Genomic DNA, 6500 nt, shown 5'->3' on the forward strand with positions numbered 1-6500 from the left:
ATCCCTCCGTCCCGTACCACTTCGTCCCGGTTTGACTTTTTCCGAAGGTATAATTTTCAATAAGTCCCGAAATCCCAAATCCAAGTGCCTCTGTTCGTAGCTCCGTAACTTTGCATCCGTAGCTCCGATTCATGCATATAGCATATCAAAATGTTCATCTCAGAGAGTACATCATTTCATTCCATTGCATCATTTTCATTTGAGCTAATCTTGATGCCTGAAATGCTGTTAGAAGAGGGCTACTTGAGTTAATTGTCAGATCTGCTACTCCGTTTAGCACTTTTGTCATTTTTGCCATGATTATTGTGTGCATGATATGCCCGTGAGTTCTACATATGTTTTGTTAAGGGTTTTTTCATCTTTATAGAGGTGCAACCCATGTATTTTTTTGATGTGTGTGGTGTCTAGTGCAAGCTTGCAAAGTCGTGCACTTGCTAATTCTGTTTTCAGGAACTTAGTAATTTCACTAAGTCCTGGAGCTGTTTATCTCATGATGCCATATGTCCATGTTGTTTCCTAGTGATCCGTGCCTCTTTTGGGGATGATCAGTAAGGATGTTTTGTTAATATTGTAGTGCTCTATCCATGCATGTATTTGTTTTCAATTATGGAGCACCCTAGCTTGAGTCAATCGAGCTCTACTTTTGCTACTTTGTGAATCTGGGCAGATTGTCAACTTGTTTGCAATTTTGCCGATGATGTTGTAGTTGATCCGTGCATGCTATGCTATTGTTCTTGCCATTTCTAGCTTGCTTTTTGTGCCTTATTGATGGGTGTATGCTTGTCTTGCCATGACTTGCACCGTAGTGAGTGCATCGAGCTCGTAAACATGCCTACTTGAGTTATATTTCAACATGTGTCAGTTTTTCACTAAGTCTGAAAACTGATTATGTTTTTGCTATGTTCACATGCTTGCAATTGTATTTTCTGGTCCTTTTTAGCTCAAGGTCACTAAGGGACTTTTGTTAAGCTCTTTGAGTAGCTCCATGCCATGCTTTACTTTGCCATGTTCAGATCCTGTAGCATGTAGTTTTGTTGCTCCGAAGAGGGCTACCTGATCTGAATTCCAGACAAGTGTTAATTTCACTAAGTTCGAGATCTGTTTGTCATATGCATTTTTGCCATGCTGTTTGAACCTGTTAATGGATGATTTGGCCGTAGCTCAGTGCTAGAATTTTGTTAAGCATCTTGTGTGCATCCCTTCCATGTATTTTGTTGTCATGTTTGGTTGCTGTAGCATGTTCATCTCATTGCATTTAGATGGCTACATGCTGTAAATCGCAGACCGGTGTCATATTTGAATCGCTTGCCATTTCCAAACCGTGACTCCGTTTCCGGCGTCCTTTATATCGTTTTCAAGCGACTTCATCTCATCTTTCCAGTGGCACACTTGGATTTCCAAGTTGAGGCCAGGTTCATGCATTCCTTGTCAAATCATGCATATGCATCGCATACCGCATCCCGCATATCATATCATGTTCATGTGTTGGTTGTTTACTATGTTGTGTGCTTATTTTCCGGTGTTTGCTTCTTCGGGTTGGTTCTGTTAACGTCGCGTTTTTGAGAAACCGTTCGACTACATCCGTTTGTCTTCTTCATGGACTCGTTCTTCTTCCTTGCGGGATTTCAGGCAAGATGATCATACCCTCGAAATCACTACTATATTTGCTTCCTAGATGCTCGCTCTTTTGCTATGCCTATGCTGCGATACCTACCACTTGCTTATCATGCCTCCTATATTGTTGAACCAAGCCTCTAACCCACCTTGTCCTAGCAAACCGTTGTTTGGCTATCTTACCGCTTTGCTCAGCCCCTCTTATAGCGTTGTTAGTTGGAGGTGAAGATTGAAGTTTGTTCCTTGTTGGAACATGGAGATGTTCTTCCCTGTTGGAACATGTTTACTTGTTGGGCTAACACAATATATCTTATTTAATTAATGTATCTATATACTTGGTAAAGGGTGGAAGGCTTGGCCTTATGCCTGGTGTTTTGTTCCACTCTTGCCGCCCTAGTTTCCGTCATATCGGTGTTATGTTCCCGGATTTTGCGTTCCTTACGCGGTTGGGCTATTATGGGAACCACTTGACAGTTCGCCTTAAGTAAAGCTTTTCCAGCAATGCCCAACACTGGTTTTACCATTCGCCAACTAGCCTTTTTCTTTCCCTTGAGTCGGCCGGCTCAAGGGTCATCATTATTTTACCCTCCCCCCCGGGCCAGTGCTCCTCTAAGTGTTGGTCCAACTGAGCGATGTCCGGGGCTACCAGGGGAAACTCTGGGCTGGCCTACCCGACGTCTGGCTCATCTAAGTGTGCCCTGAGAAAGAGATATGTGCAGCTCCTATCGAGATTTGTCGGCACATTCGGGCGGTGTTGCTGGTTTAGTTTTACCCTGTCGAAATGTCTTGTTGTACCGGGATACCGAGTCTGATCGGAATGTCTTGGGTGGAGGTCTATTCCTTCGTTGACCGTGAGAGCTTGGGATGGGATAAGTTGGGACACCCCTGCAGGGATTTGAACTTTCGAAAGCCGTGCCCGCGGTTATGGGCAGATGGGAATTTGTTAATGTCCGGTTGTAGAAAACCTAAAGTCGACCTTAATGAAAATGAATCAACCGCGTGTGTAACCGTGATGGTCTCTTTCCGGCGGGGTCCGGGAAGTGAACACGGTTGTTGGATTTATGCTTGACGTAGGTTGTTTAGGATCACTTCTTGATCATACATTCTCGACCATGCCTTGCCTTCTCTTCTCCCTCTCATTTGCGTATGTTAGCCCCCATATATGCTAGTCGCTTGCTGCAGCTCCACCTCATACATTTTACCTTACCCATACGCTTAAATAGTCTTGATCGTGAGGGTGCGAGATTGCTGAGTCCCTGTGGCTCACAGATACTTCCAAAACCAGCTTGCAGGTGCCGATGAGTCCGTGCAGATGATGCAACCAAGCTCAGGAGGAGCTCGTTGAAGATCTTGTCCTTTGTGCTGTTCCGTTCTAGTTGATCAGTAGTGGAGCCCAGTTGGGGTCGATCGGGGGCCTTTGTCGCATTTGGGGTTCGTCTTTTATTTTGGTTCCGTAGTCGGACCTTGATTGTTTTTGGATGATGTAATGCTTTATTCATGTAATTGTGTGATGTGGCGATTGTAAGCCAACTATGTATCTCCTTCCCTTATTTTATTACATGGGTTGTGTGAAGATTACCTCACTTGCGACATTGCTTTCAATGCGTTTATGCCTCTAAGTCGTGCTTCGACACGTGGGAGATATAGCCGCATCGAGGGCGTTAAAAGTTGGTAATCAGAGCCTTTCCCGACCTTAGGAGCCCCATTGCTTGATCGTTTTTTAGCGGCCGAGTTGTGTCTAGAAAAATGTTTTGAGTCATTTAGGAATTATATATCGGAGAGATTAGGAATTCTTTTTACTTCCCAGTCTCCTCATCGCTCTGGTAAGGCATCCTGACATAGAGTTTTGACTCTTCTCTTCTCAAATTTCACTAAAAAAAAATTTAGGATCACGCGGGTATCTTGGAATCGTTCCGATGGTTTTATGATGAGAACATTGTCTTGGTGCCTCCTGTCAGGGGTTTTGTGGAAGTGTCCCGGGGAGTTGAGCTCCGAGGTGTTGTCGTCATAATTTTATCGTTGCAGTTCTGGAATACCTGAGTTTAGTACGCCGACATCGAAAATCTCTTTTATGCAGTTCGTTGGTGAGATAACCTCGACGCCACCCAGTACTGGGGTGGGAGTTCGGGAGTATTACCATAACTTGCATAACGGATGCCTTTCGAAGGTTGAGGTAGACGATTTCCGAAGGTTTCTTGGTTATGTGTTGAAGGATGGATACAGCTGGATGTAGGATTTGCTAGTTTGGGTGAGATATTATGCTTCCCCTGTATCCCCAACACCTGATTGCATAACCGGAAAATTTCGAGAGTTTCATAGGTGGGAATTCAAGTAGCTCTTAGGATTTCTTTCCGACAGATGTATGATATGAAATTGGGGTTCGACGTCTAGTGGTCCGCCTATTCACGGTTGGTTTTACGGTGGTCTCGTTGTGTCTTAAAGAGTCCTTGGCTATGCCGACTCGGGGACGCTTCGTATGTCATGTGCACTGCCTTGTACATGATGGTGCTGTATGATCGAGCCCGTGTAGGCCCCACCACAAAAACTTCGGACGAATTCTCTATCATATGTTTGTTCTGGCTTATTTTGCAAGCCAATCCTTGTTTTGTTTCGAGTTGTGGTATTCGAGTTGCTTCGAAGTCAAATGTTGATTCCATACCTTTTCCTAAATGGTGTTCTCATATTCCTATGTGAATACTAGTCCTTCTCGATCGTCAAGTTTGTCATGTCAATTCTTTTCAACCGGTGTGTTTCTCTTCAAGCGGATCCGATCATTTCAACAACCGCAAGATCAAGTATCAGTTCGTCTCAATGGTGTTTGTTTCATCCGTCTCCAAGCTGCCTTTGTTTTTTCCCGCCCACCCACCCTTTTTCTGCGAGGACCCAGATTTCTTCATCGGGTATCCATTCAATTCATGTGAAGTCACTCCATTATTTTTCGTCAATATTCTTACCCGGTGGTTCTCAAGGAGATGTTCTACTAGTTTGTCATTCTTCATTCTTTTCTTCTCCGGTGGAACCAATTCAAGCTTTTGGTGTTGATCATATCCTTTTTCCTCGTTTCAAATGTTTTTTCGTGCCGGTGCACCTCTTAAACTTCCCCGCTTGCTATTCTATTGTTCCCGAGTGCTCAAGATATCTCGAAGATTCGTGTTTCCACTCTGTAGTTATTCAATATCTTCGAGGACGTTCTCTCTTTCAAGTATTTTAATTCAACCGGTGCAACCTCTCTTTAAAATCATTTAAACGGTGTATCTTTTCAGTGGGCCCTAACCCACAGGTCTTTTTCCAGGACCTTACCTGACTCTTCTATCTTCTCGGAGCTACCATCAAATTCTTTTCAAAATTTGACGTAAGAATGCATTGTCATCAGTCAAATGTCTTTCTCCAAGATCTTTCATTTATTTTCATCGTTGGTTCAACCTTTCCATTTTTCATTCCGGAGTATCTCAACGATTCATGGTGATTGTTTCTCGTCGTCATTCTCGGATTTTGAAGACCGAAGAAGAGTTTTCCCTCCATATTTTATCCATTCTCTCAGAGATTCGTGATTCTAGCTTAATGCCATCCTCTCAAAATTGTTTTCGATGTGAGAATTCTTTCCAACCATCCGGAGTAATTCAGGAGCCTTTTCAGTTTGTTCATCCGGAGCCCATCATTTCAGAAGATTTATTAATTCTCAGCTTTCAGTTATCATTCTCCAATTTTACCGGTGCTTCGTTCAAATGATCTTTAATCGGCTCGTGATCTCTTCGCCCTCATGTATCTAAATCCTCTCAAGCATCTTCGTGTAATTGCTAATTCTTCCCGGTGTTTCTTTATCCTTACTTCGTTCGTTTTCAATTCTTATGACGGTTTGCTCAAGATTCTCTTCCATGGTTATCATATTAAATTCTTTCGTTCTTTCAAATTCTACCGGTGGTTCGTTGAAGACCTTCTCAAGTTTGACGCTATATCTATCTTAATCCTTTCTACGAGAATAAGTAATATGTCGAATCCGTTGATTGTCATCAATTTAATTGGTGAAGGATAAGCATAACGTAATTCTTATTCTTGTACATCCAAGTAATTAATTCCTTATTCCGGAGGCTCATCAAATTCTTGACTTTCTTTTGTTCATCTTGTCTTTCCCCGAGTTCCAAGCGCTAATTATCACGGAGATCCATCTAAATCATTACAAGGTTTCACGTTGTGTTTTCTACTCCTCTTTCTTTTCGTTATCTTTTGTTTACCGGAGTTCTTCATGGAGGTTCTGCATGATGGGTTCATCAAGGATTTAATTCCTTCTCGAAGTTTTCATCGAGATTCATTTCTAGGTAGTTCAAGCATTCTTATTCTTGCAATCCGGAGTGCAATTCTTTCTTCCGTAATCAATAGAGGTGGTATTATGTCATTCTTGATAATTTGAGTTCATGTTTCATGATTCACATGCGGTCAAGATTGGGATATTTTAAGTCCATCAATTTCGTCATTGGAACTATCTTGGGTTATATTTCACCTAATGTTTTCCTTAAGGATTGTCGCTCTCATGGCGTTTATCAATGATCCAATTTCTTCATTTATCCTTCCGGTGATATAAGCATCTCATCTCCTTGTTGATATCAATCCAATCCATTATTTTTCGTCAGTGGCAAAATTCCACCTCATAATTTTGAGATGTGTTCCATAAGATCATATCAATGTTATTCTTTTCGTTTTGATTTTCCAACAACTCCGTTCAACCCTTCTCCTAAAGATGCCTTCTCAGGCTCTTTTGTAGCAGAAGTTGGCTTTGTCTTCTACATTCGTTTGTCAAAATTATCTTTACTCTACTTTTTCGTTCCGGAGGCATTGTGATGTTGCTCTCTGCAACCCATCTTCTTGTTTTGTCAGGATCGTGTTCTTTT

Source organism: Triticum urartu, chromosome 5A (assembly GCF_056163025.1).
Source record: "Triticum urartu cultivar PI428250 chromosome 5A, HENAU_Tu73, whole genome shotgun sequence".
NCBI classification, from domain to species: domain Eukaryota; kingdom Viridiplantae; phylum Streptophyta; class Magnoliopsida; order Poales; family Poaceae; genus Triticum; species Triticum urartu.